The 17,516-nt window shown below is 35.4% G+C and overlaps 1 protein-coding gene across 1 annotated transcript in view; it reads right to left on the bottom strand.

The window, feature by feature from the left end:
• Positions 1–15,257, bottom strand: part of GRB7 (growth factor receptor bound protein 7) — a 53,493-nt gene extending 38,236 nt beyond the window's left edge. The window contains exons 1-2 of the mRNA XM_015832263.1: positions 15,217–15,257; positions 9,274–9,443 (exon numbers count right to left, since the gene is read on the bottom strand). The gene's annotated coding sequence lies outside the window, so the exon portion shown is untranslated. The remainder of the gene's footprint in view (positions 1–9,273; positions 9,444–15,216) is intronic.
• Between the last annotated feature and the right edge of the window lie 2,259 nt (positions 15,258–17,516).

Below are 17,516 nucleotides of genomic sequence, written 5' to 3'. Positions count from 1 at the left end.
AGAAGCAGAGATAAGACCATGCAGGGAGTTGGCAGGTTGAGATGGGCACAGATCCAAACAAGGCACAATATTCAAACATTCTTTCAGGCTGTGATAAGTTGCACCATTAGTACCCCTGTTGGCAGCATAAGCTGGAGCAGCAGCTATTTTTAAAAACAGATCTAAAACTAGAGAAAGTCTGCAAGTCAGCAAAAGCTGATGCAGCTATAGCAGAAAGCAAGGCACCAAAAGGAGTTATTTAACCCTTCAGTCACAAAGTGCAAAAGCAATAAAAGCATAGTCACAATCATTATTCTTTTATGGTGTAATTCATTACACATCTTCTGGCTGCCCCAGGCTGAATAGCCAGACAGGGATCTTGGAAAGAGAGGCCCATCGTGCTCAATAATATTCACACAAGAACATAGTTTCAGATTCTCTCACATCATAAATCTGATGGATGGTTTTGGGTAATTCCTATCCTTAAATTTGACTCAAACATCATAGAGAGACTGTGAGAATAAACAGAAAAATATTCACTATGTACACAAGCTCATAGTTCTTGGAGGAAAGGCAGTATACGTTATTGCACATAAAATATATACATTTATTACACAGAATCTCCTTAGAATCAAATGTTTGTAGAGTGAGTGTTGTAGAGTACATTTGGATTCTAGGCTGGACTCTTGCATTCCACTTTAATTAAATGCATCCTTCTGCTCACTCGGGAACTTATATAGAAGTTATTACAGAACATGGACAGAGAATACTGGAAACATTTACTCCATCTAATTCAGGGGTCACTAATACAGTGACTGTCAGCCTCAGGATATCTATCAATGTCCAGAAATGGTGCCCACAACATTATAAAGCTAAGTAATGAAAAATGAAACAAATTTCAAAATCTCAGGATATCATCATATCTCAGATTTTTTTCACAATGTTATGCAAAATCTCATAAGATATTAGATATGGGCAGCATGTAATTCATTGTAGTCTCACATAACACTAAAAGTCATACACCATAATTTTAAGCATATGATTGAATCCACATTATTCTTGGATATAATCTAACACATCATATTACAGTTTAATGAAATTTATGAATGTCACAGAACAGCTGAATCACTAATAAATACTTATAAAAACAAATAGTTATGAGTGTTTATGCAATCCATGAACTGGAAGTTATGTAAAACAAAATCATATCCAGGGATATTTATCACAACTGAACTAAATCAGCATAACTGTGTATACCAATCAAACTCACCTCAACCAAAAATTCACTTGTAAATATTTAGCAAGCCTTTTTCTTCTGTTCAGTCTCCTCTATTTCCTAATAACTCGCACTATACTTTAAAACCAACTTGCAATTTTGCATCAGATCCTTGCCATTTGCTGATCTCAAATGCTTTCAAAAGGTGTTGAACATTCAAAATCTTCTATTCCCCAGATTGAAGAGTGGATCTTATGAAAGTGGTGTTCTAGCAATCCCTGTAAAGTGTTATCCCAGCAAACCCTGAAAGTGTTGCAATGATCACAAAATCATGAGTAGCATGCCAGCAATATTGCATTTAAAAGCTTTTCTTCTAGATGGACTGAAAAAAATACATGTCCCAAGAAAGCATTACTAAGGATTCCTGCTGGTTGCCATTTATAACTCTGAGTGGTTGCTGAATCAAGAAAAGCTGTAAAATCAATACTAGGACACATACTTTTTGCAAAGAAAAAGGCTCCCAGATATTAGTAGTTGCTAATAAAAATTAGCAAATTTGGACCAACTTTACACTTACATAAACAATTTGTCTGTTAAGGCAGAAGCAGACTGTCCAGAATTTGAAATTTTGAATAGGAAATCAGGACACTTATGGTTTTCCTTTGTATGAAACTCATATCTAAACTCACACAGCTTTTGTTATCTTTATTTACTTCCTTGTTTTCTTTCTACAACACAGGGCATTTCTCACACTGTATGCAATGAGGAAGAAATGGGAAAATATATACTGGGCTTTTGGCATGAGAGCAAAGGCAATTGAGCAAATATTAGTGTTATTCTGGAATAAGGCTAGATGATCAACAGGCTGTTGCTTAGTACACATCAGATCTGCAGCAGGCAGGTTGGTTTAGAATTCTGGGAGTCCCAATATATTTAGAGGGTATGTAGTTGGAGAAGAGTTCTTGCTCATGAAATTTATGTTATAAAGATTTTTTTTAAAAAAAATCCAGTTAACCTTAAGACATTTTAGTCTCAGATGCTGAGCGGCCAAATGCAATATGTCAGATTATTGCAGAATATGAAGAATAATAAAAATAATAAAATTGAGAATCCAAGGCTATTCGCACACTCAGTAAGACTGGAACTGTACATAATAGGGTAAATATAGCATTCTCAAATCCAGTATTAATGCAAGAATGCTTAGGCAATGGCAGTATTATAAATAGAACACACACTCTCTATCTGTCTCTCTTTCTCTGTCTCGTGTGTGTGTGTGTGTGTGTGTGTGTATCTCAAACCATTTAGTCCTTCATTTTGTTCCACACTATAAAAAAATTTTCCATGTAGGCAAAAAAGTATGCTGTGGAAATTATATCAGTTTTGGTGTACTCCAATTTCAATCCTGAAAATGATGTTGAGCCTATTCTCAACATCTGCTACTCCTAACTCCACTAGTTATACTATTGGATCATCTCCAGCCTTATAGACAACAATCTAATCCATGCCCTTGTTCAATGAGAACACTGTTTCAAATTAAAAAAGGTTCTACCGAACATATGGAAGATATCTCCTGAATGCAGCACCTCATAATTCTATTTTTATGGGCTGGAAAAGTTATAATAGATAATCTTTATGCTGTGCCTAGCAAACTAGTGTCAGATTTAACTAGAAATTTTCTCTCCCAATTCTTGAGAGTCAGAGACACATTTTCCTTAAAATCTTTAATTTGTTTTCTTACTTTCCACATATCTTTATGCTGAAAATTAATGTATTTTTTATTATAAATTTGACTCAGGATTGGCTATGTGTATTCTGAAGGATCTAATTTTTATGCCAAATGGTTTCCTTCATGTTATAGGCTCCAATATCTCAGGGGCTGCCATAAAGAAGAGGGAGTCAAGCTATTTTCCAAAGCGCCTGAAGGCAGGACAAGAAGCAACGGGTGGAAACTAATCAAGGAGAGAAGCAACCTAGAACTAAGGAGAAACTTCCTGACAGTGAGAACAATTAACCAGTGGAACAACCTGCCTTCAGAAGCAGTGAATGCTCCAACACTGGAAGTTTTTAAGAAGAGACTGGACAGTCATTTGTCTGAAATGGTATAGGGTTTCCTGCCTAGGGTTGGACTAGATGACCTTCAAGGTTCCTTCCAACTTTATTATTACTATTACTATTACTATTACTATTACTATTACTATTACTATTACTATTACTACTACTACTACTACTATTATTATTATTATTATTATTATTATTATTATTATTACTAAAAGTGAGGTGAAAGAAAACAATTGTGTTCTACCTGAAAGTAAGTATGTAGACAAGTTTGCTGAAAATCAATTTCCCTTACCCCAGATAATTATTTGAAGGACTCCAGTCCTTTCTCATTTTAGATTTACACTGAACTGAGTGACTGGGTATATTATTACAGTAACTTTAATTTGTTCTATTTTTTTTTTTACTTATTGTGTTGTTCAAACCCAGTCATCATGACTTAGTAACCCTTATGGCATATGGCTACATTATAAATTCAATAAATAATAATAAATAATAATAATAAGAACCGATGTTGCTATTTGACCCAATAATTAGCTGAAACCATAACACACAAATAACAAAAGATGCCAAATATTTGTGTTGAAGTACAACAGCTTCCTCCATCTTCTGTTTGTGTGGAACTACTAAACAAAGGCAGTTGGGAGGTATTTGCTGGACAGAATTACTGGACAGAAGATATTTGACTTTTGAAATCTGTCCTCCAGAGCTTTCAGCTGAACTCCAGGACCAGATATAAATGTGTCAGGGAATCATCTATGGTGTGAGATTAATGTAGAAGGAGAAAGCAGAGGAAGCCTTAAGTATATTGTCTCAGTTCATCCTTTCACTTCTAAAAAGAAGGAATAGAAGTAGAGGAGAAAAGATGAAGCAAGGCAATATATACTCCTCTGCTTACTCCTTCTACATCAGTCTTACACTTTAGATGACTTATATAACCTCAAATCCAAACTTGGCAAAACCATGTAACTGTGCTTAATCATAGATCGATATTTATGTAATTAAAATAGGATTGGAGTGCCAAACAGGACATATGGAGTTAAATGCCACAAACAAGATTTAAATTTGAGACCTTCCTATTTCAAAGCCTACCTTCTTAATCACAAGTTCTGTAGACTTGGCATAGCACTGCTAATGCCAAAATAAATCAGTCCAAATAATTTATATGACAGAACATAAGTGTTGTACTCTGCATAGCCTTGCAAGGTAACAATGCAATATTATGTAAGTCTCCTCAAAATTTCCCAGTAGGATACTTATGCATTCTCTCTTTTCATTTCCAGTACTTCTTGTTTCTATCTATGGTTGGTTTTAATGAAGGATTGAAAAGCTGGTTTTCATGGATATACTGATAACACAGCAACAGGTAACCCAAGATTTTGATCAAGATGCAAAAAGACATCCTAGCAATCTCAGGACATGGATCTATTCTGATGATCTTAGTGATCAGCTAGATTTTTAATGGTGGAGAATCAAAGATGGTATGACTCTAAAAGTGAATTGCTGAATAGCAACGGCACTCATGTATTAATTTTTTGGGTTGGCCACTATAAAAACCAGATGCCAGATTCCCCTTATCCAATCAGGCAGATCTATTTTTAGCTTGTTATACTTATGATGCATAAGGCAACCTACTGAATTATTCATTCTACATCAAACAGAAAAGTTTGACAAGATATGCAAAACTGCATTTGCAAGCCAATATATATCACTCTAACAAAAATATTGATATATGATATTTCCTAAAATAATTTAATTATGGTTCCTGTTTGTGGGATACTGGGAGACATTATGAGGATGCTAGAGTTTATAAAGCTTTTTTCAGCACACTTAACTGTAATTCCCACAAAGAATTTTCCTACCACCTCATATTTGCCAGCAAAGCACATTGGTTCCTGCCAACACACTGTATAAAAAAGCTACACGTAAGTCATTAGCCACTGACGTCTGAGACTAAGTAATTTCATCAGGATCCTGATGATTGGATCTGAACTTGGCAGCAAAGCTGAGCCCAGCACATTAGTTGCACTTTCGCCTATCGCAAAAAAAAATTATATTACAAGAGGTTTAAAGCAAGCCCACAGAAGGCAAGAAACAGAGTAAAGATGATCAAAGTTCTAGTGATTAGATAGAAGGTGCAATCACAGCATAATCATGACATAGGGTAAAACATGCTGGGGAGAAAGAAAGAAAAAATTGCTGGCTTCAGCAACCTTTTTTCCTATTTCTTAAATGCGACTTTCATTTCCTCAGTAGATACCCATCCTACATACATCTAATGTAGCTTCATTCATACCCCATTACTTGGCTCTTGTCTATTATAGCTTTTTTTTTTTTTAACTTTAAACGTTCTTTTGAGCAAGGACTTGTCTTTTTGCTTAGGGTCCAATATATACCAAAGTTGGGCAATTCCTGGTCTATATTTGATTGGTATAATCATGCAATAAATATTGGACAGCAAATTATCACTTCTCAGTAGTAATTTTTGCCTATTTTAAAAAAAAATTGACATTACTGTAAATGTGCTAAACAATAGCAGATTTAATACATCAATTTTACTGAAAATGAACTATCCCTCCAAAAAAAAAAGGAGCTCAGTTCCCATCATTGACATTACCATGCCCCTTGGCCAATAAATTTTAGCTTCTTAACACATGCTGCATTATATCATGAAACGTGTTATGTTCCCCAAGCTGGTAGGCAGCCTCCAGATATCTGTTGGATAGTGATAGTTCCCATCAGGTATACTGTAGTTGGTATGGCCAATGGTCAGGCATAGTGTTCTTGAACTATTAGAATAAGCATTCCCCATGAATCTAAGAAAGGGAGCATGATTCTTTCTTTCTTCCCATTCTGTCTCCCTTTTTGGTAAGTTAGCCACTTAGAAGATTGATTTTTGAATAGTTTCGCTATTTTTGGAGAACACTGACAGTATCATTTTTGCTTTACATGAGTGTTGGCTGCTACTTTATCTCATATGCTAGTAGGTAACCTATATACAAGAGACATTGGAATTTTGTTTTATAGATGTCTGTGTGAACATCAACTACTGATATATAAAATTACATTTCCTTTACTTCCATGCAGTAATTCAACACACTACTCAATGGGGGCAATTACTAATATTCACTAATAGACCGATTTCCCCCCCCCAATCAAGGGATCTCTGAATCAAACTTTCCCAAAATTCTGTTTTGCCAAACTTCTGAGAGATAATTCTTTTCATAAAGGTTTTTTTTTCTTGAAAAGACTAGAAGAATTTCAAATACAGTTACATCTGACTTTCAATCATTGTATTTCCAGAGGGGTATTCTATTTTGTTTTATCTGACTTCATTTCCTTCTAAAATTACATCTAAAAAAATCCCCTTTTTGCTTAGTATATTTATATTGCTTCTTTCTTTCTAGATATTATACACAGTGATTTATATAGCACTGTGCTTCCTAAACAAACCTGTGAATATGCTGAGCTGAAAGATACGACGGTACTGGTCCAAGGTTTCCCACATTTTACAAAAAAAAAAGAGGCCTTGTTCATTCACTGCCATTTTTTTTCTCTTTTGTCTCAATCACAAAGAACAAATGTGTATTCAGAATACTGTAATTAAAAAGGTCACTAATACACAAGAATATATATCTGATGCTGTAGATCAGACATGATATATTCATATCCACAGGAACATTCCAGATGTGGAATGTGTTAAAACGCCTGCAGGAGGTAGCTATTTAAAATTTTAGCTTGAAAAATTAAGTTGATAATTGATTCTAATGATTAATCATTCATTTATTATGTTACACTTTCAGGTCACCTGCCTTGAGGGCTAAAGGCATTTGTCCAGATCTTTTATAATACTCAAGCATAAGTAAAACTAAAAATTATTTGGAACAATCATATGCAGTGCCAGTATATTCTGAAGTGAAATAAAAAATAAGGATTGCAAACTATGATGGAGGGAGCCACTACAGTGATACTACATCAATATCATAAATAGCCAATTTGTTTCTGAGTACAGTTCAATGTGTTTGTAATTACCCATAATATAAGAACTCAGTATGACTTGGATCCAGACTACCAATGAGAATATCTTGTCCAAGGGGAATCTAGCAGTCTTGTTCAATCCATTCAGAGTCTCTCTCCTTGAGAGATCAAAGTAAGATGGCTCCCAAACCAGGTCTTTTCAAAAGCAGCTACTTCCTTGTGCAATAAGCTGCTCTTAAAATCCATATGGCCTCCATCCTTCCGTCTTTTTTCTGGCCAAAAGATTTGACACTTTAATATAGTATTTAGACATTAAAATATATGGCAGGGACTTTTTTTAACCCTCATTTATACTATTAGGTCTTTTTATAAAATGATTATCATTTTATTTTAATTTGGACTAGAGATGTAGTCCCTATGTATCTGACGTGGCAGAGAAATTAATGGCTTGGGTGGGGCATGGAAAGCAGAGATATCAAACTTCACAATTTTTTCATGGATTGTGTAACTAGATTATAAACTAACTGAAAGGACAAGAATCTGGTTTGCTGATAAGGCTGCTGCTATGTTATTTCCCTAGTATAATAAGAGGAGACCAAGCATTCTCATCTCCAAACTGTTAACTTTGAACATCAAAATTTAGAGAACCAATCTGAGATTTCAAAATTGCAAATGTTTTTGACAGTGTAGAAAATATAGAGGATAATTTAAACAATTGCATTTATTTATTAAATGCTTTATATAAATGTAGTAAACAGTCCATGGCCTTGATAAAAAGCTAATAGTACAGATAGAAAGCCCAATAGCTGATGGTTCCCATTCCTGTCTTAAGAAATGGGCATATACACTTTGAAAGCTGAAAGTGCAACGTTGTCCCACAGTCTTTAATATCCACTTGCACATTTTTATCATGTTATATATGTTAACCAACTCAAAAGTCTAATACAGTCTTTCTTGTACTTAATTACCATTTTAACAACAGCCACATTTATGTGCAATTCTGTTTATGAACTGTCCTTTTGCCATTTGCCATTTTCTTTTTCTCCTTCCATGACACTCCAGGTATGTGATAATTTATGAATCATTTTTTTAGACTTAAGTTGCCACAAGACTATTGCTTTTGTTGTCAAAAAATGATATATTTTAGAAAATCTTTATTAGGCTATCCATTAGTTTCCTATGAGCAGAAATTTATGCCTAATAGAAAACAATGTTCCTGTTTCCAGAATTCTCCCTTTCACTTCTTTATCTATGCAAGTTGTCCTTGCTTGTTGACTCCCTTGTTTAGCAACTATTCAGAGTTGGATGTGTTAAAAAATACAGGTTGATGCTAAGCCTTGTATTTATGACTATTGGAGGGTCCCATAATCACCATTCAAATGCCTTGCAATTGGCCTGCTTTTACAGCCATCACAGCTTCTCACAGTGACAATCATGTGGTTGTCATTTGTATGCTTCCCAACTAGCTTGCAACAAGCAAAGTTAATGGAGAACATTGATATGTCATGGTGATGTCACACAGCAAACTCAATTACCTGGATAAAGAAACAAGGCTTCTACTTAGAGCAGGCATGTCAAACTGCCAGCCCACGGGCCAGATGTGTCACGGTGAAACTGTGCCCACCCCATTGCTGGTAATGGGGAAGAAGTCGTGATACATTGCGAGTTGACATGCCTGACTTAGAGGTTACAAAAAGTTCTAGTCTTTTTACAAATATTTTGAACAAGCTGGCAAGAAAGAAATTGAGACAAAGAAACAGAGACAGAATGAGTGACAGTGGAGGGAAACTGGATTTTAAGTTCTCAGTCAAAATTCATAGAACTCTAGAGCAAAATAATTAATTTCTAATGAGACAATGAGAGAAAATACTTCAGTACTAATTGTTGGTTAAAGCATTAAAATAGGGTTGTATATAAGGAAGCGAAAAGAACTCAGGACCCAGAATTCTACAGCAGAATCCATTTTGTGATATAAATATTGTTGACTTAAAAGAATACTGTCTCTATATGTGCATTTATAAATATTTTAAAGCAGTATTACTCACTACATATGGTACAGATATGGAAAGCCAGACTGTTATTTGCTTTAAGCCAGTATCGTCTGCAAAGTAGATTTACATTCCAGAGTAGGCCACTATTTCTCAATCCCAGCCATTTTAAGATGGGTGGAGTTCAACTCCCAGAATTCCCTTCCAGTTGCTTGGATTAAGAAACACTGGAGTAAAAAGAATAAAGTAAACAAAAGAATTCATTACATTGAATACTGTAAGAAGGAATTTTAAATGGAACTGTAAACAAAGGATGAATATGTAATAGCTAAAAGATATAAACATTTAGTAAAATTTGAAATAGAACAGATTAAAGAATGTATGATAAAATAGGCTAAAACTTTGATTAAAATATACAAATGGAACAACAGGAAATGTGATTGAAATGATTGAAATTTACATTATGTACAAATATAATCTTAAAGAGATTTTTTATAAAATAATGTACTGTTGGTGTATGGCACCAAAAATATATATCTAGAATGTGTAAAGGTAAATCGAGTTTATGTTGGAAATGTGAATAAGAAATGCTTTGTAGATGTGTCAAAAAGCTAGAAAATTTTGAGTTCAAACACATATAATGATTTAGAGGATTTTAAAGATTAAAATCAATTGAAACTAAAACATTTCTTCCTGGGACTGATGGATAAGCAATTAGAAAAGAATCATGGAACACTGTTTTTATATATAACTGCAACAAGATTGTATGCACAAAGATGGAATGATTTGGCAGTACCTACAATGAAGAAATGGTTGGTGAAGTTGACAAAACATGCAGAAATGGCTAAATTGACTTATTTGATTAGAGAAAAGACAATATCCACATTCATTAATGACTGGAAGCTCCTTTTGGAGTTTTGCATAAGACAGAAAAAATGAACTTATGATTTATGCTTTGATTATTAGACAGGATAGATTATAGAAAGAAGAGAGTAGTGTTGCACCCATAGAATAAGAGGAAAACACATAATTGTACTTATAATTGCTGTAAAAAAGATCAGAAGCCACTGTACATTTTCTTTTGTTTTTTTGCATTTTTTCTTTTATTTCTCCCTTTTTCTTTTCTTTTCTTTTAGTTTATATTAGTTCTTATTGTTATTAAAAAATTTAATGACTTTTATGTGTACGTATGAGAGATAAAAAATGAGTGTGTGTGAGAATGTGTTTGCGTGTGAGAGAGGGAGTGTGTGTGTGTGTGTATGTGTGTATTTGTATGAAACACTGGAATAGAGCTTTTAGCAGTGTATGTGATTTTCCAGTAGAATGAATAAAATGCTGGGGGCTTCATTCCCAAAAGCAGTTGCAAGATATAACAAAAACTGTATTTGATTCAATTTAGAATTAAGTAAATGTACTTGTATTTAATATGATCACTCTCCATTCTATTTTCCCTTCTATCATATTGGCAATTAAAGTTTGATCATTGCTATTTTTAAAATGTTTTAAGCAATTGGGGAAAATTAGGATATATTACACTGTAGGTCTAATCCTAATAATATTTTTACAGGGTGGCATATACTGTTCTTTTTAACTCTGGTGAAGAATCCAGATATTCTTCCAAGTTAAGGATCCAGTTAATATGTTTAAAGTTTAACCCTGCTCTATCATGGCTCCAGAAATGACAGACAGCTTACAAGGCCATGGCAGAGGTCGTCTACTAAGGAAAGTTTCACAAAGAAGGGATCCCTTTGTCAGGCAGCCCTCAAACGCTACAAGTCACCCTGCTCTGTGCCCTATCTTCACTAATTAAACTTGATGGCAAGAGTTGGGTTCCACCTGGATTTTTATTAACAGAACATTCTGTTCCTCTCCAAGGCCAACAAGTCATGTCCTTCTAATATTGGCCAATGGCCAACTGGCAGCCCCTAAACAGGAGCTGGCAGCACCACCATTGAGTCAAAGATTATACTAGAAGGCCCCTGAGCAGCTTAATTCTCTTCCCACTGGGAAAAAAAAACAGGACTCAGGTAAAGTAAAAAAAACAAATGGCTGCAGGAGGACATAGTTTTCAACGGTTTTCGTTTGCACAGCTAGATGGACATTTGGGAGAAAATGTGGGTAAATAGTATTGAATTTACATTGTATACTAATTTAAGATAACTTTTTAATAAAATGATGTGTTTTTGGTATATGACACCAGAGAACTTATAAAAGATGTATAAGGGTATTTCAAAGCAGTGTTTGAAATGTGAAAAGCATCAGGGAACTTTTTATCATGCATGGTGGACTTGTGAGAAAGCTGAAAAATTTTGGATACAAATTCACACAGTGATGTAAAGGATTTTAAAGATTAATATTGCAAAGAAATTGAAATTGGTTATACTGGGACTTATGGACAATGGATTAGAAAAGACTTATGGTACATTAATTTTGTCTATGGTAACTTCAACAATATTATTGTATTCATAATGATGTAAAAATAATAAAATTCCCACAGTGGATGAATGGATTGGGGAAATGTCAGAAATGGCAAAACTGACCTATCTGTTTAGAGAAAACAAAACCAAAAGATTTTCTGGAAGATTTTCAAGATTTCAAGATTAGAAAACCATGGATACCTATCTATCTACTTATCTACTTACCTAAAGGACTAGCCCAAACAACTGAATGCCTACAACATAAAGATGGCCTTTTCTCTATTTATAGTCTTAGGTACAAATATCTAGTAGGCTGGGGACCGAATTTTATTTCAATACGGCTAACAGGACAGCTTTTTCTTCTTGAAGTTGCTGGATAACTTAGGGAAATATGGCATACAGTCAATATGGATCTATCTATGCCAGGACCAAGGGAGAGGCCCAGACCCATGTCCATCTTCAGACATTGAGCGATTTTAGGTAACTCCTTTTCATTTTTTCTTAGCCTAACCTACTGCGTAAGAATACAATCACCCAAAAAATAGAGATGAGAGCGCTAGTTATCCCACCCCAAATTCTTGGAGGAAAAGCAGGATGTAAATATAATAAATGAAATAATATTCCAGTGTATTTAATGGTGGACCAGATGATTCCAATGGAGGCTCTTCCACTAGGAAGTCCCACATCACAACTGTACTTGGACTTTTATTTCTGGGCTTTAATATCTTATTTCTTCAGTGACAAAAGTATAATTGGTTTTGTTACTTATGTACCATATTCAAATGCATACAACTATAAATTTTAAATAACGTGTCTAAATTATAATTTATTTTTATGTGAAGCATACTACCTAAAAGTGTAGAAAAAATTTAAACAAAGATTACAAACTTGCTGAAGAAATCATGACGCGTTGTCCTAAGGGACAAAGCATTATATACAAAAAAAATATCAAAAGCTATTTTTAAAAAATGAGTGCTCTCACCTTTTCCCAATTGAGCTAGCATGTGTACCTCCAGCTGGTCAACAGAGTGCTAAAAACATCAATTAGGTAGCAAACTGCCCCCATTCTTGTTTTTCTCTCCTTGTGTCTGCTATTTGGAGAAGGACAAAAATAAAAAACAAAATAGAGACCCCACACCCACTGTGTGGAAACCTTCAGAGTGGCTAGGAAACACAGGAGCCTAGAAGCAGTTGCTGCTAAACGATGACTGCATCCACCATCCCATAATTTTGGAAGAAATGCTGCACCTCTATTTTAATGTGGGTTTTTTTCAGAATCTACAGCAGAAACAGTTAATTTCCAAAGTTAATCGGTGCCGTGTGTGAAGATCACTAGAAGTCCCACAGTGGCACTGGAAAAAACAAAGGTAGCATCACTCCAGGATCCAGTGTTACTCTTGCCTGTAGAAGGGCCCTAATGGGTGGGAAATTAGGAAAAGAGCCACATGTTTTTGAGCTTAACACCTGCCTCTTTTCATTTTCTGTTGAATGGTTAGATAACTGAATATTTTGGAAGAGCTGGCACTTAACAATTTAGAGTGAGCGGGCATGTTGAAAAAGTGCCAAGAAAGACAATCTGACTCCTTATAATTTTTCTTCTATATTTTAAATGTTAATTTCATTTCTTGGAGAAAAGTTTACAAACTTTGATAAAATTGTGAACAATTCTGCCAGTGTTTGCCACCCATGGCAGTGGGTGTGTGGGGGGGGTGAAATTAGGTTTTGTTTAAAAAAATGTTTTAAAAAAGAAGGAAATTAAACCACACTAAGATCACACTAACACCCTCTGATCAGTAGTTTTTCAGCTAAAGAGAAAAGGGGAGTTCGATTTCTTTTATCTACCTGTATGTTTGTTTATAATGCTGAGTGAAGTCCTAAAATTGTGATGCCACAAGATTCTTATGAGTGGATATAGAATAAGAACACACAAAGTTGTCCTCCCACCAGAACCCATATATGTTTTATAAAAAGTAAAAAAGGGGCAAAAAGGCTACCTCATGAGGTTTGATTTATAGCATTAGAAGACTATAGATTACCCAGATTATTATGAAGAACCTGGCAACAAACAGAAGACAAAAACACCTTATTATGTCAACATAGAAACCTGAAGTCACAACTGAAAGTGCAGTGGTTTGCATTTGAATGACAAGGAATGACTCTCCACTGTTTAACAATACTTTTTTTTCTTTTGTAAAATTCCTGATCTGCAGTAGTACAAATATTGATTTGGAACTGCAGTTACAAGTGATTCCATTTTATGACTCATAGAGCATAATAAGCAATCAGCTCTATCCTTTCAGAATCATTACTTTATCCTGCGTTCTGTTTGTGACTTTAATAAACCCAGATACTATACGTTGTCAGAGCAATGGGCGCACACATTCATGGTTAAGCTATACTATTTGACTATTTTGAATTCTCAGTTACAAGGTACAATAGAAGTGTAGAACAATGGCTTCTAGAATTCTATATTTGGACAAGAGTCTCCTCTGGGGAGTGATCTGAAGAATTTTGACCCTGCAATTTAACAATACTGCATTTTTAAAAAGCTCTATATGCTCAAATCAGGCATCCATCTATCCAACGTCCCTGAAAATTAGCTTAGATTTTGGGGAGTTGTAATCCTTACAACTAAAGCTGTTTCTCAGCTTCTCAGCCCAGGATTTTGGGAACTGGAAATCCACATATCCTCAAGTTGCCAAGGTTGAGAAAAACTGAGCTGAAGGGCTGGAACAAGAATGGGGATGGGAATGTATTAATTTACAGTTTGTAGGATCCCCTTGTAAACATGTTTCAGGGCATTCTACATAGTCTTTTAAATACACCAAAAATAAAAGCTATAGTTTTTTATTGCAATTAGTACTCAAATTAATATGACCATATGCATATTTATTGATAAAGTATCTTCTATCAGTACTTAAAAGGCATTGTCAGTAGGCTCAAATATAATAATTCTGGAAATTATGCTCATAATATAATTTGCCATATTGCTCCATATATTTTCCTATCTCTTTCCCGAGTACAATTTTCCAATTTTCCAAATACCAAAACTGAATTATAATCTGTTTTCCTATCATTTTCCTTTGTCCCACTTCTCCTGTTTTCATCTTTGTTCCAGAAATATAAACAGGAAAGGAAGACTGCAATCTTAAAGGAAACAAATAGAAGGAAGAGTAAGAGTTTTTTGAGGAGACAGGAAGTTACAAAAGTAGTTTTAAAACTCTGTGCAGGTCTTTGTATATATTTATAAAAACATTTTTTAAAAAAAATCTTCCAGAGAAAAAGAAGAAAAATCAGGCTTGAAAGGAATGTGAGAGAAACACAAGAAAAGGATTAAAACAAATTCAGGTACAAAAGTCTTCAAAATCTTACATTACAGATGTTAGGTTTGAACTGCAATGCTATCTGGAACAAGATTGTGGATTTTATTCCTCAGTAAATAATAAGATCAGGCAGCATGTCTTTCAGTTCACTGGCATCTCAACCCCCTATCCTCAACCTGACCTTTCCTAACTCCAGATTTAAGAAGGAAAAAGAGAAGCAAAAAGAGTTAGAAAAGAGAGGGAGAGATAAACAAGCTTACCTGACTCTGGTGACTTGTGATTCCGCTGTTGTTCCACTCTCAGAACTGGGGAATCCTGTTTAGTTTGAATCCTTTATCTACCTGCCTCCAAAGTTGCCACGCCTCTTTCTCTTGACATCACAGCCGGCCAAAACACACATACAAGCAGACTAGAATTAACCACAGGTAATAGAGCAGGTGCACCACAATTTCAAGTTTCTTTCTTCTTGGCAGCATTTTAGAGAGTTTTATGGTTAACGTGCTTAACTTTCCCTCCTCTGGGACATTCCTTTTCCTTTTCTCCATTCTACTTTGTTTTTCAGTCAGTTCTTGGGGTTATTCATACCATTTCAGACTTTCCTAATTAGCAGGGAAAGATCATTGAGTGTTATTGTAAAGTCTGATAAAGTCAGACTTGACAGCTTCAAGTCTGGGATGGGGCAAGTAGTAGAAGATGGGGTGTGAAAGATCATATTTTTGGCTAATGTGTACATTGGCACTTGGCATTTATAATTTTGCCCAGAGATAAATTCTATTAGAATACTGACCTCAAGCTGATTTCAATCTACATAACAAATCCCAAGTTCTCCTTCATATGGGACGATTAGATGTTCAGAAAAGAGTTCTATACGAAGGATTTTTTTTAAAAAGAAATTAAATGTTAAAAAACAGCATTGCTATTTAATTAAGTTTTACAAAAGAAGTATTTAATTTAATCTTGTGACACTAGATGGACATAACTCAAACCATCTTTAATGGAAAGCAAGGCAACAACCTTTTTACTGAAGTTTTATCTTTCAGTAGTTTTCAAGCTTTCTAGTAGCTTTTTCTTCATTCTGCTATGGATGGCATATATGTTTGATAGAGAATGCAATGTGGCAGGGAAGTGAAGATAGAAAAATATTATAAGACATATTTAACCCAATTTTTCCATCATTTTCATTCCTGAATTAAGAATTACATAATGGCAACAGGTAGAGTTACTTAAATTTATCCTTGATGATGATTTCCATATTTCCTAGGGATGAGGAAGGTAGCATTTTGTCAACAACTGGAGGAAAACAATTTCTTCCCTGCTCTAGAGCAAGGCCCAAAGTCCACTGTGGTTGCATTTGTGCATTGTCTTTAGGAAAAGTGTAGTGAGAATTACAAATGAACTTTTGAATATTTTCCAAAGAGTACTGAGTTTCTCCAAGATGCAGTTTGAAAAATAGCATCAAAGGTAGACCTCAACTTACAACCATTCATTTAGCCACCATCTGAAGTTACAATTGCAGTGAAAAAATGCACAATCAGTCCTTGCATTTACAACCATCATAGCATTCACACAGTCATGGGATTATTGTGTGCTTGGTAAATGGAAATTCTGTCCCGATTGTGATTGCATAAAATAGTCTCTGTTTAGTATTATGGTTCATGTATCTGAGTTATTACTGAGTTATATCTCAGACTTCCCCAATTTACTATTCTTGGAATACATGAGACTATAGTTTCCCAAATTCCCAGCCAGCTGGGAAGAAACATTTTGCAGAAAGCATTATCATCTGCACCTTAGACCAGGGCTTTTCAACCTTTTCACCCATTGTACCACTTTTAGGATATGGCAACATCCGAGTACCATCAGTCGCCTAGCAAGGTGTCAAAAACTTGACCCATAAATAAAAGAAAAAAAGTGATGAACTACAGGTAGTCCTCGACTTACAACAGTTCGCTTAGTAACTGTTCGAAGTTACAATGGCACTGAAAAAAGTGCCCCCGAAAGCCACAGCCGAGCAAGACGCCTGCCCACCTGGCAGCGCTCTTCCTTCTATCTGAGGTTTTCATTGTTGTGAGCATTTCTGTTGAGGATTGGCAGCAGGGGTGGAGTAGGGGGGTGTTTGGTTTTTATTCCCCCCGTCTGCTGGGTGGTTGTAGCAGGTTTTGGTCACTTCACATGACCCTGGGACACTGAGACCGTCATAAATATGAATCTGTTGCCAAGAATCTGAATGTAAATCACAAGAGCCTGGAGATGCTGCAACATTCCATCTGATTGGCGCTTCTTCTGGGCTCAGAAGTGCCAGGATATAGCGCCAAGCTCCAGCTGTGAGAGTGCGTGCACACACAAACCGCTATCTGCACGCACTGAGCACAACAAAGCCCCACCCAAACAGAACACTCCCCCAGCCAATCAGAGCACAGCCAAGCTCCTTAACCAATCAGAACACACCTCCACCCAATCAGAACACAGCCAAGCTCCCACCCAATCAGATCAAACCCCACTGGCAGTTAAAAGGAAGAAACAGCTACGATCACACACTACTCCTAGAAGCACGAAGCTG

Source organism: Protobothrops mucrosquamatus, unplaced genomic scaffold (assembly GCF_001527695.2).
Source record: "Protobothrops mucrosquamatus isolate PMUCROS unplaced genomic scaffold, P.Mucros_1.0 scaffold1, whole genome shotgun sequence".
NCBI classification, from domain to species: domain Eukaryota; kingdom Metazoa; phylum Chordata; class Lepidosauria; order Squamata; family Viperidae; genus Protobothrops; species Protobothrops mucrosquamatus.
Note: the sequence above shows the minus strand (reverse complement) of the source record. Positions and strands in the feature narration are given on the sequence as shown.